This window comes from Neomonachus schauinslandi, chromosome 11, assembly GCF_002201575.2.
Source record: "Neomonachus schauinslandi chromosome 11, ASM220157v2, whole genome shotgun sequence".
NCBI lineage: Eukaryota > Metazoa > Chordata > Mammalia > Carnivora > Phocidae > Neomonachus > Neomonachus schauinslandi.
Window position 1 is genome coordinate 20689720 of NC_058413.1, and position 15001 is coordinate 20704720.

Below are 15001 nucleotides of genomic sequence, written 5' to 3' on the forward strand. Positions count from 1 at the left end.
CTGGGAGTTTTTGGCACCAACAGGAGAGGTGATCCAATTACACCAATATCTATACAATATGGCAACATGTAAAGCTCATGGTTGGGATACAAAAATGATGATAGAAATATTTAGAGGGAGAGAGATCCATCAGTTTGGAAGAATTAGGGGAAACTTCTGGTAAAAGAAGTATCCTGGAGGGTAGGGAAGAATTCTCAAGGCAGTAGTAGGGTAGAAGAGTATTGCAGTAGAAAGACATGCAAAGCAAGGAAACCTAGGACTAATCTTGGGAGCCATAAATTCTCTGGTGATATTGGAGAATGGGAAGGTACAAGGAGGTCCCAAGAACTAAGAGACAGAAAGAAACAGTTGATGCCCAGCATCTAAAGGTGTATAATTTATTCATCCCAATATCCTAGTAGTTTTCAACATGTTTGTTGTGAGGGGATGATTAGGCAATGTCTGGAGCTACTTCTATCTAAATGAGGGTGGCAGAGGTGTGGGGGAGGGAGAAGGGAGGGTGATTCTGCCATCTAGTGGGTAGAGGCCAGGGATGCTGCTAAATATCTTAACAATGCCCAGAGCATCCCCCAAAACAAAGAATTTTCTGACCCCAAATGCCAACTGTGCCACAGATAAGAAACTCTCCAATAACCTTACGAAGTTGTAGTATTATTTTCCTTATGTTACAGATGAGGAAATTGAGGGTTTTTGAGATTACAAATCTTGCCTGAGATCATTAAATAGTAAATGGCCTAACAAGAATAGGGCCACATTATAGGGCATGAGGAATGTGACTATTATTAAGGAGTTAATGAGATTCTCCAAATATGGGCAGTACAATCATTGGTACTATAGTGAAATGACAATGCAAGTGGAGTGCTAAGCCCAGTGCTTTGCTCATAGTAAGCACTCAATAAATGTTCCCTGCTGCTTTGAATGAGAGCTGGTGCTTTCAGCGATGTGATGTGTCAACCGTGAGTGGGTTCTGCTGGACATAGGAGAGATCCGGGACGAAAGGTTGGTCTGGGACTAGGGCAGGTGTTTAGCGTCTGACCTGGAGAGAAAGCATGTGGCGTGTAGAGGAAAGGACACGTGCAAAAAAAGTGTTACCCACAGAGGAACTAGAGCTGACGAACCAATGAATGTGTTGGTGTGTGTTGGGGGAAGTTGGAAAGGTGACTCTGGTTTTGAACATGAGAAACTCATTTTCCCCTCACTACCATGAAGTGACCAGCTGCTATGTTAGGAATTACTACACTTCCTTAAAACAGACAAACTGAGACACAGAAAGGTAAAGCAATTAGTTCAAGGTCACACCACATTTTGAGATTTCTTTAGAAACTTACAGCGAAGGAAAATTTGACCTTTTTGAAGATACAATAACTAAATCTTTATAGGAAAGATAAGGACAAAATGACATTTTCTTTAATAATGCTTCCAAAAACAGGTTTAACATTTATTTTGTTATATATCAGTATAGATGAAAGTTACTTTAACCTCTAGCCAGGCATTCTGGCTGAATGAGATATGTCGAGGTATCAAGGAAGAGTTTCCCAAAAAGCATGGAGTGAGATTCTACATTCTTTGTCACATTTGCTGCATTATTAAGAGAAAGCCAGGAAAAATAACCTGGAGGGCCAGGTAACATGTGGAAGAGAAGAGACAACCGACGGTAACTGATGGCTTGAGATATTTACGAATGGTAGAAAGTACCACTAATTTTGAATGAGTACCTATTAGATGCCAGCAACTGCGCTAACTATTCATGCGCATTATTTTATTTTAATCTTCATAACTGTGTAGGATACATATGACCACTGATAGATGAGGTATCTTTGAGGCTTAGAGAAGCTAAATGATTTACCCAAGGTCACACACCTAGGAAGTAGTAGAGCCAATATTCAAACCTCAAGTGTTGAATTCAAGTGCCCCAGCTTTTACCCATATTATAGATGTTTGGTTAGAAATTAGAAACATGAATTATTCCCTTTTTTGTATTTGGCGAATTATAAATAAGATTGGACGCATAGTCGTCATTCAGTGAAGCCATACCTAAGGGTGCCGACAGAATGGCTGTAAAGGAACAGCACTCCTCCTTCTCAAATCCCTACCTTTACTCCCTATCAATGCTGTACAGTGGCTACCAGATCCCACTCTTACTGTTTTAGCACTTCTTCCAAAAATCTGAATTCAGCATCTTCACTGTGCATTCTATGAGTAGAGGATACAGCCATGAACAAGAAAGGCAAGGTCTCCAATCCCAGGAACAACACATTGTAGGAGAGATACAACTCCAGAGATTTTTTTTTTTGAAAGACAATCAGATAAGTGTTCTGCACAAAAATGGTGATGTGCTAGATAGACATTGGGTGGCTACTTCACCTGCTTGGGAGAGATGGCCTGAGGTCAAGATCAAGATCAGTGCCTGCAAAGAACAGAAAGTAAATGTTCTAGGTTGAGGGAACTAGGGCCAAAACACTATCATTGGCACAGGAAGAAGGCCCGTGAAGCTGGAGAAGCTGAGCAGCTAAGTGCAGGAGCAGATGCTATAAGATATGGTTGAAGAAAGGCTAAGAGGAGGCGGATGCCAGGAAAAGTAGGATTTCCCAAGTCAATAGAAGGAATTCTAATTTTTCTTCCTGGTACAATGAGATGCCCTTGGAGGATCTTACGCTCTTCCACCCAGGGACTAATGTTCTAAAGGTTAGCATTTGGGATAGAGAAGATTTTAAAGATACCAAGGAAAATGAATTTTACTTTGACTTTATCAGTTAATATTTCATATGAATAAGAGAGAAAGTGGGAGAACCCCCCAAAATCTTTCAGTAGCTTCATTTATATCTGAAAGGTGCGTTTTTGACACTTCAATCAATCAGTGGGTGCCATTAATCTGCATATTGTGTTACAAGAAGCTGCCTTTCTTCTCAATTTTCCTTTTCTTTTTGTTCTTCTCGGGGAAATTAATTCATGTCATTTCCATTTGAAATCCTGTGGCATTTGACTGCACAGACACTTAGAGGCACCCTTCTATGACTCGAAGCTTAGTGTAATGGCATTGCTTGTCAGAAGCCTCGCTTTCCACCGTAAGGAAAGGGAGTCTGCACTGTCGGGCCCCTCAGGCCCCTAGAGATACATTTAGGACCATGGCTTGATACAGGACTGTAGGCTTGTAAGTGGGGGGCTCCAAAAGAGTGGACTTTGGTGAGTGATGCTGGCAATTTGGTTAACATTTTCCCAGTGTTGTGTTTTGCTGTGAATGGAACCTTTGAACAAGTGTTTATAAGATGTCATCAATTGCACTTGAGAAATTTTGCTTCCTAAAAAGGCTGTACTTGGAAACTTTGAGAGCATTTTCTGCAGTTTAATAGTCTGACACACTGATTTGTTTTATGAAAGGTTGAATAATGTCAGTCATACTGTTCTGTTGATCTACATAAAAACACTTCTCCAGGCAGACATATTCCGATAAAAGCATAAAATTTAAGAGTCCTAAGGGCGCTCAAAGGCCATCAATCTAGTGGGTCACAGACTTTAACACCTTTCATGTCATGAACATGAATAAATGTACAGTGGCTCGACAGAGGGTTTCCAGCTATTTATTTTACCAGATATTGGCTGTTCAAACATTACTAAATAAAAATTACAAAGGAAATTATAGTTGTAAAAATATAGGAAAGAATCACAAATGGAAGATACTTGTTTTCAATTCAACTAATTAATAGGACAAAACCACTATATTGCCCTTACTTGTCTCATTTTTCGATAGTGGGCCAGTGGAAATCTAATCGAGAACAATATTTGAAATTGCTTATCCAATCGAAGCCTGCCTTAGAGAGCCACCCACGACCACAGGCTGTGATTTGAGCCACTCCAGTGACAGTTTTATCTGGCAGCCCAGTGTCTGTCTAGAGAGCTTTATTTTTAGGAAGTGCTTCATTATATTGCATGGAAGTTATGTATAGTCTCCATTTAGAATGTAACACATATACATACACATACACAAATGAGCAAACAACAAGCTCGCACATTAATAAAAATTTGTAAATTCTAACATTTGGCATTTCTTATGCCAGTCTCCCCCTCTCTAACCCCAAAGCTGTTGCCTTTGTTTGAATCCTCACAACCTCCCATGGTTTCCAAATTGCTCTCCTAGGTCCGGTTGTTCTCTAATCCATCTGCATAATGCCCCTTGTAATGTCTTTTGAAAATCCCAAACTTACCATGTTACTCCTTAATAACCCTCAATGATACCCCTTTGTTTTTTGAATGAACTCCTTCCAAAACACACACACACACACACACAAAAAAAATTCTTGATCTGGCGGCTCTAGGTAGGTTCATTTCTTGACGTTTCAGCTCTTTCCTTGCCATACATTCTCCTTAAGCTTCGACCTTAATATAATTTCAGTTCTCCTAAAGTGCAAACAATGAATGTTTGTCACATTCTAACTCAGGTCTTCACGATTCCAATCTTGCTGATCTTGGCCTTACTCCATGGCCTTGGATCAAGCATGTCCTCTTTCAGAGTATACACTTATCCTTTCTAAAAATGTAAGCACCTCTGAGAAATAATGAAAAGTTGCTAATACTTCGCCCAATTGTAGTAAACAGAACCCACTGAAATCGGTACTCAATGAAAAATTTGTTAAATAAATTGGATTAGATTGAATTAAATTAATTAGCACCTATTTGCAAATGTATTTAGTGTGTGTGTGTGTGTGTGTGTGCGTATGTTTTTTTCCTGGAGAAGGGAAATACCTATGATTAAGGCCTTAGGCTTATATAAAATGAATAAAAAGGAAAAGACACCCAAAAGGGGAGGGGGGGGGCAGTCCTCTTCAAAGATAAAAGCTTTGTTCCAGGATCATAATTTTGCTACCCTCTAACCCTAGAGATAAAAAAACAGAATTGAGAATAGAAAAAGTGAGAAAATTCAGCAGACTTTTTAATGTAGTCACTAAAATAAATAAGAACAATAACAAAACAATCTGTTTTTGAGTAGTTGTTGATAAAAGGTAAAGTAGGAAATTAAATTTCAATGCAGCATCATTTTTTCTGTATCTTTTGATTTTTTTCCACCTTTATTGAGATACAATTAACATATAGCATTGTGTGAGTTTAGGATGCAAAATGTTATGATTTGATACATTGCAAAATGCCTATCACAATGACTATCTGTCACCCTACCTCATAATTACCTTTGTTTGGGGGGGTGAGAACTTTAAGACCTACTCTTTTTTTTTTTTTAAAGACTTTATTTGACAGAGAGAGCACAAGCAGAGGGACAGAGAGGGAGAAGCAGGCTCCCTGCTGAGCAAGGACCCCGATGTGGGACGTGATCCCAGGACCGTGGGATCATGACCTGGGATGAAGGCAGCCGCTTAACTGACTGAGCCACCCAGGCATCCCTAAGACCTACTCTTTTAGCAACTTTCAGTATCAAGCGCTGATTTAGCTAGATAAAATGCAGCTTCTTTTCAAATTACACAGCTGGATTCACACCATCTACTAATTCCTGGTGGAGTTTTAAAGATACCTTTATGGCCAATTTTCTTCTCGGTGCAAAGAATCCTAATTTAGACAGTACAAAAATACCTCCATGTATTTTCTATGCACAAATACCATCTCCCTTAGAAACATTTGATAGAGGAGATTGTGTTCTACAAGTGCTTGGGTCACCCTTTATTTATTTTTTATTTATTTATTTATTTTTATTTTGACAGAGACAGACCCAGCAAGAGAGGGAACACAAGTAGGGGGAGTGGGAGAGGGAGAAGCAGGCTTCCTGCTGACCAGGGAGCCCGATGCGGGGCTCGATCCCAGGACCCTAGGATTATGACCTGAGTCGAAGGCAGACGCTTAACGACTGAGCCACCCAGGCACCCCTTGGGTCACCCTTTAAAAAGGATTTCCAAAGTGTAATTGGGTCTAAAGTGATTTAGGATCGGTTGCCAAATTGTCATACAATTGTCTCTGTCAGCTTTCTTCTTATTAATTTAAGTCATGCCTAGAATTTGTCATGTTGCCTAGTGGGTCTGAAGAAGGAAGGGATCTTCCCTTAAGATGCTCCCTTTCACTGATGCTCTTCCTTCCCAGACCTCAATTGCAATTGATATCCTCCTGGAAGGAACATTTTAAGACTGCTTCCAAAATCTGAACTCTCTTGATCATGGCACCTAATAGTCCAATCCTCTCTCCCATGGCTCAGTACCTAATTTAGCTCATCTTTAGCCCTGCTAATCTTTGGACCACAAAATGGTTTTTCTTAGAATGCACCCTATTCCTTGTTCTCTAGGTGCGAAATGGCAATCTTGCATCCATCAACTCTATGCTAACATTCATGAAGCTCTTCACACATTTAGATTTCCTACTTGTGAAATCCTCTGGGATTGCCCCCATGTAGAGGTAGCTACTACCTCCTCTGCTCCCCCAGCTCTTTATACTTACTGCTGGTAAAATTCTGTCCATATTGTATCACCATTGCTTGTAATTGGCATGCCTACCTACTATTCACCCACTTTCCTCCCCCAAGTAGACAGTTCATTCATCTGTCAATCAAAACGTAGTCAGAGGCCAAAGGGCCAGGCACTGTGCTAAATAATATGGGTATCAATTAAGTGTTAAAATAACCAGGTCTTCTGCAAATTGACTAGTAATGTATTTCCCCCACTCATCTGTAAGTTTGTTTTTTGTTTTTCTTAGTTATTTCTAAGAAATAGTTATATATTTAAAATAGGAATACTTTGTCCTATGCATTGCAGAGAGTTCTCCCATTGTTGTGGTTTCTCAGTGCTGTACATATGGAACATATTTTCCCTTTATTGTTTCTTCCATTTAACTTTCTCATCAGCATTTCTTTTTTCTTTTTTCTAAAGAAAGCAAGAGCAGGGGGGAGGGGCAGAAACAGAAGCAGGCAGCCCAATCCCAGGACCCCGAGATCATGACCTGAGCTAAAGGCAGATGCTTAACCGACTGAGCCACCCAGATGTCCCAGCATTTCTTTTTCATAAGCTAGCTGGCACTGGAGATGGGATGGCATGGGTAAGAAGAAAGGGCAGTGGCAAAGGGTCCACCGAGGAACCTGAGAGTGGTCTCCTAAAGTAATACAGTAAAGAGAATTGGGCAGATGTTGAGCCATTTTTGAATTAGCATCAAAAGATGTTATTAGGGCAGTGGGGGTAGCAGAGGAGTTAGTGATAATTTTCATAATGCATTACACATAATGGGAGGTTAATACTCATCTGTTGAAGTAAATAAGTGACTGATTGAATGATCCCTTATGTAGAGAATTTTCATTCCTATAAATCCCAGTAATTGTTAAGGAAATGTGTTATTTGTAAGGGATAGAAGTTGGGGTTCATTGCAGTGATCACCCTGATTCTTCACTCTCTTTTGTCATGTAACTTTAGAGTGGCCTTCCATGAGGGGTAGGATGAGCTGTTCCATTCCTTGACAATGGGCTCAACCAAGTGATTTGCTTTAACCAACAGAAAGTCAGCAAATTTGATTCATACAGAAGCATGAGAACATACTCATGTCTTTCTGCTTCCTCTCTTGAACTTCTGCTATTGCCAAGAAATTTGCTTAGGCCAAGCTGATGAAGGGAGAGAGACATATGGAGTGGAGCTGAGTTGCCCCAGTGAACCTAGCTGAGTCCATTTTAAATCAGCTAACAGTGAACCCAGCCACAATCAGAAGAACTACTTAACCAATCTCTGACTGACCTACAGACTCAGGAGAAATAACAAATGATTGCTGACTTCAGCTACCAGGTTTGAGGATGGTTAATTATGCAGCAACAGCTAGCTGATACAAAAGTTATAATTATTTTATTAAATTATTTTATTCATTTTTCTGTTTTAGTAATTGCAGTAAGTACCACATCTTTGTAATATTTTGTGTACCATAGTGAAAAGACTATCCAGGAAGAGCCAAAAGACATATATGCTTCCATTTCCTAATGTCATAGTCTTAGACATTTACTCATTCAACTATGTGCACAATATTAGAAATCAAATCAAAACAAAAAAACAAAACAAAAAAAAACCCCACTCTCATTAAATCAGTCAGTCATACTTTAGGGGGAGAATACAGACATGAACAAATCATTTCCATCCAGTGACATAAGTAATTATAGGAAGTATCTGTTATAACCATGATCTCTGAAGCAAAATAACCTGAATTAAAAACATTGCCTACATCACTTCCTGGCTGGGTGCCTTTATTTAACCTCAACTCTACTTTCATTATCTATATGATGGGATGGGAATTAATTATACCTACTTCATCAAATGGTTGAGAGGATTGCATGAGTTGACATCTGAAACATACTTAGAACATACTTTGAACTTGACACTCATAAACTATCATTGAATGCCAATTACTGCTAAAAAAAAATAAGTATGAAAGCATTGAAAAGTAAGATCATATGGGGTGGGAGCTGGGTGGAGGGGTAGTCATTGTAGAAAGAGAAACCTGCAAATCTTCTTGGACTTTAGTATCTTCATCTGTATTTCAAGGAACAAAGAATAGATGATTATTAGGATATCTTACAGTTCTGAAAAACAACATTCTTGTCTAGCATCACATTTTGTCTAGTGTAATACATGTAGTAAGTTCCCACTAAATATGGAATTTTATCATTAAAGTAGTTTTCAAAAGAAGTTGGTCTAAAGATGTTAATTCACATGTCATTATGTGTAACAATAGAGGCAAACTCATAAGATTATCACAGGATATTCTGGCCGTGTTTAATAGAATTGGAAGTGAAAATGGGCTATCTATCCCCAGAATTTGTAACAGAAAGACCCAAATCATAAGTATGTATTGGGCTTGAATAGAGCAGCTTAAAGTCTGTTAAATCAAATTAATAAACATCCACATTTTCTCAATGTTTAAGCAAAGTTACTGAATGCCTTCTATTTGCTATTTTGTATTTCTGGTTACAAGATGCTGTCCTCTGCTGTTTGCTGAAGATTACACCAGGTAAAGTCACCAACACACAGCGAAATAACATGATAGTTTTGTTTCACCAACCAAATGCCTACAAATCAGGAATGGAGAACAAACACAGAATTCTGTATGTGCTTAGACAAACCTGCCTTGTTAACACCATGTTCCTCTTCTCCTGGGGCGTCTCATTTTAATGGCATTTGTCCTGTCCAAGCTTTTGGTCACTCAGGTGGGCTAACTGGAACTGTGACAAAGTTACCCATTCCATTGCTCAATGGGTAATTATTTCCCCTAAAAGAGCTTTTATCAAGAATTTTACTTGAACATATACCCTGTCATTGTTGACAATACCTGGCAACTTCTACTGAATAAATATCTACATTTATGTCATTATTTAATTAACAATTTAGTTTGCATGTGCATTTGTATGACAGTTAGCTTGTTTACTGATTATTTCAGTTCTCTTTGAGTAAGATCCTTCGGCGACAAATGTGGCAATTTCATTTCCCCACAGGGTGACACATTTACCTCCTGGGATTCAGAGCTGATAACCATAGCCTGCATGCCTGTGACCATCTTAGATGTATTCCCCCATACTACCCAGAAGTAGTAAGCAAAAATGGGAAAATTGGTATTGAGTAAATCTGGGTTCAAAATTTGTCTGTGTCATTTACCAAGTATGTGGCTTTCGCATCACTTTCCCCATCTTTAAAAATCTCCCAAGGGGTTGTTTTGAGTTTTAAATAAAATGATTATTACGAGAAGTTAGCAAAAGAGCATGCCATATGGATGCCCAATAATCACTGGTTCAAGTCTGAATCAAAAAATGAAAACCGAGTGACTAGTGCAAGGTCATTATAGTGTGAATGGGTAGCTGACGCGGAAAAAGATATTGTAGCTGCCGAATGAGAAGCTAAACAGGAATGGGAAGCCTTTCCTTTTTCCTTTTGGCTAAATAGCACTGATCCTTCCCTGCTGCTTTGTTTAATAGATTAATTCATGCTGAAAGGCTTTAAAGATGTCTGGTAGGTAGCTAATAATCAGCTTTGAAAAACAAATCATTGGCCTTTCCCTTGCTGTCAAAGTCTCTAAAAAGAAAATTTGCATTTCAAATGGCTTCTAGTTTACTTCAGAACCAGAGGGTAGACTCCTTTGAAGCTATCTAGAGCAACTAGTAAGTGTACTTTTTAATGGCTTATTAGTTGATAAACTTTAATTGGCATATAAGGGTAAGAGCTTCAAAAGACAAAGTTATAGTCAACTGCCCACTAATGTTTTAAGTCAATCAATACAGCATTTATTTAAAAATAGAAGCAATGCCATTACGCCTCAACAAATTCACATGTTGATGCAATTCATAACTACACCAAAGCTCTCCAAAAAGATGGGGAAATTATAATAAATCACAATCCATGTGTAAAGAAAGGCTTTCCCCTTGCAGATGCTGACATTTAAGATATATATGAGGGCATGTGCTCAGTACCCAAATAAATGTATAGATGTAATTCTTTTTTAAATTTTCTAATGCTAAGTGAGAAAATATCCATGTACTATAAAGGGAACAGGAAAGAAAAAAAGAACATTTGGTGTGAACTTGGATATGCCTCTGATGTTCCCTTAGTAAAAATCTCCTTTTTGTCTAATGACATTTCTCATTTTGATTAACTCACTTTGTTTAAAACTGTTTTTAAGCCAATTACATATTCTGATCTCTCAAAAATAAAGAAAATCAGCACAAAGATCATTAATTTGGGAGCCTAAAGCAGATACATATTTGCCCATCTCCTCCAACATATAAACTTCTTTATTGACAAGTATGTGGTGGAGAAAGAAACCAACATGAATGTAGTACTAATGTTTCGTGGGCCCCTCCGTCCTTCTAAGAACACTGTGAAGTTGAAATGTGCCTCTTGCCCCGCCCCCCCCCCCCCCCCCCCCCCGCCGCCACACCGGGACCCCTTAACATGCGCTGATGGAAAAGCCCACAACCAGGAGGAAGGATGTTGGAATTGAGTTGTCAAGCTGTCCTGGATGTCTTTTTGTACAAACTGAACAGGCCAATTTACTGCAACACTGCATAGGCTGAAGGCTCCTATCTCGTCTGTACAGTGCTTTCGCATGTTGAGATTATCCTCCTGGACCAGTCTCCCTTCCTTGCAGCTTTTCAGTTACTCCTAGATTCCTTCTAATCAGCCTATCCTGGGTAATACTACCGTGTTAATCCTTGCCTTATGACCTGCCTGCATGGCTAGGAGAGTCTCTTGCCCAGCCATCTGAAAATAACAACTTTGTGTGTTTGGTGCTATTTCTGAATCCTAGGGGTGATTGGATTTCAGTGTCTTCCCCTTTGTAGCTCCAACTCCTGGCTTTCAGGAGGAAAACAGGCAGGCTTTTAGAAAGAAAGAAAGAAAGAAAGAAAGAAATAACTTCTGCCACACAATCCCTGAGTTTCTTTGCCTATTCCTAACCTCCGAGCATTGGGGGTTGCTTTGAAACGCAGCTGTTCTGGCTCTGCCCTCCAGGTGGCAGCGGTGCCACACCGCAGAGGCTCCAACCCCCTCGTCCTCGACTTCAAGTGTTAATGCAATTGACCAATCAGTGCTAAGATGATGGGAGGTAATTGGGTAATTGTATTTTACTGATCACAAGCAGAGAAAGGGAAAGGAAAAGGGGAAAGAAAGAGGGGCAGAGGAGGGAAGGGGACTGCAGTCCGAGAGGAGATTTGGGGACTAGGACCCAAAACGTCAGGACGCGGCATTGGCTGAGAGAAAGCCTAGAGCGGCAGGAGGTGCCACGGCCACAAGGAGCGCATTTATTTATCCGGGGAGAGCGGGGAGAGCGGGCGGGGTGGGGGGGTAGGAGAGGAGCGGGCGGGAGAGGAAGAGAGTTCAAGCCGAAGTGGATGGAAGGGGACTGGGGTTTCTGCCGCGCAGGGAGTCGCGAGCCAGGGCGATGGCGCTAAGGACGGCGCGGAGCAGCTGCGCTCCCGAGAACGCGTCTCCTCGCCGAGAACCAGCCGGCGTCGAGAAGGTCTGCGCGAAGAGAGACCAACTTGTGGCTCCAAAATGCACCCGATGCAGCTGGAAATGAGATCAAAGCTGCAGTTTCATTCGAGAAGGATGAGAGGAGCCAGCGATTAGGGATTTTTTTTTTTTTAATGTTTAACCTCCCTCGTTCCATTTTCTATTTTCCTTTTTTCTTTCCTTATTATGATTTTTAAATTTGCCTAACACCCCGTCGGTCCCCTCACTTCGCCTTCCCCATTTGAAATAAAAAGCCCAGTTTGAACTTCTTTCGCCGCGGCGCCCCCGGATGCGCTGCCCGCTGATGGAGGAGAAGGGGACCCCGGGGCTGGCGGGGGCCACCGGCGAGGGACCGCGTCACGCGTCTCCCCCGTGATCCCGGCCCTGATCGCGGAGTTCTGCAACACCTGGAGGATCTGGACCCGGTGCCGGGGGTGGGGGCGGGGACAGAGGAAACGAAAGCCACCCCGAGCCTTAAAAAAAAGAAGAAAAAAAAAAAAGTGGGGGGGGGGGGTAGGGAGGAATGATTTTCTTCTTGACAGCTGACGGAGCCTTGAAATTTTCCTCCACTACCTCCGCCCCCGCCCCCGCCCCCGCCCCCCGCACTCCATTTAACGTGAGATTATGAAATTGCAGAGGCGGTGGAGGGAAGGAGACAGGATATAACAGGGAGTTTGGAGGGAGAGGGGAAGGTGGCTGGCCGGGTGGCTGAAATCAAAAATCCAATTGCGCACTGGGTTGTGATGAGAAATCTAATCAGATATTCGGAGAAGGGGCCGGCCGGAAGGCTGGCGAGTGGGGGGAGTTGATCCCCAAATTCTTCGAAGGGGGAGTTAGGGGTTAGGAATCAACGATGTAAACGGAGACTTTTTTTGGTGGCGGTGGCTGTTGGGTGCCTTGTAAAAATGAAGGATGCGGGACGCAGCTCTCTCTTGGAACCGAACGCAGTGGATAAACTGATTGTGCAAGAGAAAACGAAGAAGGAAGCTTTTTCTTGTGAGACCTGGATCTTAACACAAATGTGTATGTGTGCACACAGGGAGCCTTGAAAAATGAAATAAACCCGTGTCAGACCCACGCGGCTCGGTGTGTTCTGACATAAATAAATAATAATAAAACAGCTGCCCCCCCCCCAAAAGGATGATTGGAAATGGAGAACGGAGGATCCACAAAGAAAAAGTATGTTCTTTTTTCTCTGTAAAGGAGAAAGTAAGCCAAGGGGATATTTTTGGAATTGAAAGTTTGGGGCTTTTTTTTTTTTTAGGAAAGTAAAGACCTGCTATGGTGGTGTTTTCTTTTCTTTTTGAATTTCCCACAAGAGGAGAGGGAATTAATAATACATCGGCAAAGAAATTTCGGAGAAGAAAAGTTGACCGCGGCAGAATGAGGCATTGATTGGGGGAGAGAAACCAGCAGAGAGCACAGTTGGATTTGTGCCTACGTTGACTAAAATTGATGGATAATTGCAGTTGGATTTTTCTTCATCAACCTCCCCCCCCCACCTTTTTTTTTTTTTTTTTCTTTTTGGTGTCAAGATCATGCGTTTTCGCTTGTTTTTAACCACCTGGATTTCCATCTGGATGTTGCTGTGACCTGTCTGAAATACAGTGAGTGATTCTTATTTTCTTTTTTTATTGATGGAGAAAATACCCATTAATTTAGCATTCCTGGTTCCTTGATCCCTGCACCCCTTCGGTGGGATTCTTAAAGACCTGGCTGTTGGGGGTCAGAAAATAGGGAGAGGGTGACCCAGGCTTCTGTTCCATCAGGTTGTGCTCACCAAGGCCGGTTTGCTATAATGATGCAGGTTGTCTGCATCCTGGGCAAATGCCTTTGCAAATGTGTACCAGGAAAAAAATAAATCTCCCCAAGAAAGCCGCTGCATTGTGGGGTGCCTGTGGCTGTGTGATTGACACTCTGGAATGCGTTTAAGTTGCATGGCAGCCTTGGAGTTAGATGCACAAATGTTTAGCCATTGGAAATCGAAGGGACCAATTTAAATTTCATTATCCAACCTGACATTGCAGATCAACAGAATGTATTAACACAAAAATATGATAATAAACCAAGCAGATGAAGGATGGCTTCTGGAGGGTGGGTGGGTGGCGGGAGGGAGAGTGGGTATGGGGGAGGAAGTGGTGGAGAGAGGTGGCTGCACTTTCCCCCATCTCCTGGCATACACATGCTCAAATGTGGCCTTCAGATTACCTAGGTTCTCCCCTGTGCTAAGAATGGGAAGGAGGACTCACTTCTTTTCAACCCCACCCCCTTCAAACTAACCACTTCTTTGGATAACAGAAAGGCTGTCCAGAGATTGAAGGTGGCTTGGGCAGTTGACTTGGGTTTTGCCAGAAATCTTCCCAACATCACCAAGACAGGACTCTTGAGAAAAAGGCAGAAATCTGGTGTCCTGTGGTAACTTAGATAAGGAGCTAAAGAAAAGGTCTGTGTATTGAGCACCAGTGTTTCTCATGTGCCAGCTTTGTCTTGGGAGAGAGAGGCCAATAAAGATCAATAAGAGAAGGTTGAAAATGCTCAGAGAGCCTGGGGGGCCTGTAGGATCACCCCTCTTTCCATCTCCTTCCTCCCCCATCACTTCCAGGGTCATGGAGCTGGCTTTTTTTTTTTTTTTTTTTTTTCAGAACACTCCCCCTTCATCCTTCGATATTTCTCTCTGGGGCCTTCTATCAGAATCATAGACTCATATAACTTTAGAGCCAGAAGACTCCTCAGAGATCTAATGCCAATAAAAAAAAGGAAACTGAGGCCTAGAGAAGCTATAACTCTGCTTAATGGCCAAACCTTAGGAGACAGGTAACTCACAAGCCTTTAAACAGCAGACAAAAGTCAGTCTGGGATCCAAGCTGGACAAGAATCAACCCTATCTAGCGTGGCTACTTCTGTCCCCACGGCTGCCATTTTTACCTAGAAGGGTCAAGGAAGGAACCTGTCCTGAAAGCTTGACATAAACTCTGACCACTCTGGACCTCAGGAGTAGCCCATCTACAATATTCATATCCTTTCTAATACTTTTTTTTTTTAAT

At 41.5% G+C, this 15001-nt stretch overlaps 1 protein-coding gene across 1 annotated transcript in view; it reads left to right on the forward strand.

Moving 5' to 3' along the window:
- The first annotated feature begins 13488 nt into the window (after positions 1–13488).
- The window catches only part of LRRC4C (leucine rich repeat containing 4C), a 159113-nt gene continuing 157600 nt past the window's right edge, over positions 13489–15001 (forward strand). Inside the window, exon 1 of the mRNA XM_021684753.2 lies at positions 13489–13564. The gene's annotated coding sequence lies outside the window, so the exon portion shown is untranslated. The remainder of the gene's footprint in view (positions 13565–15001) is intronic.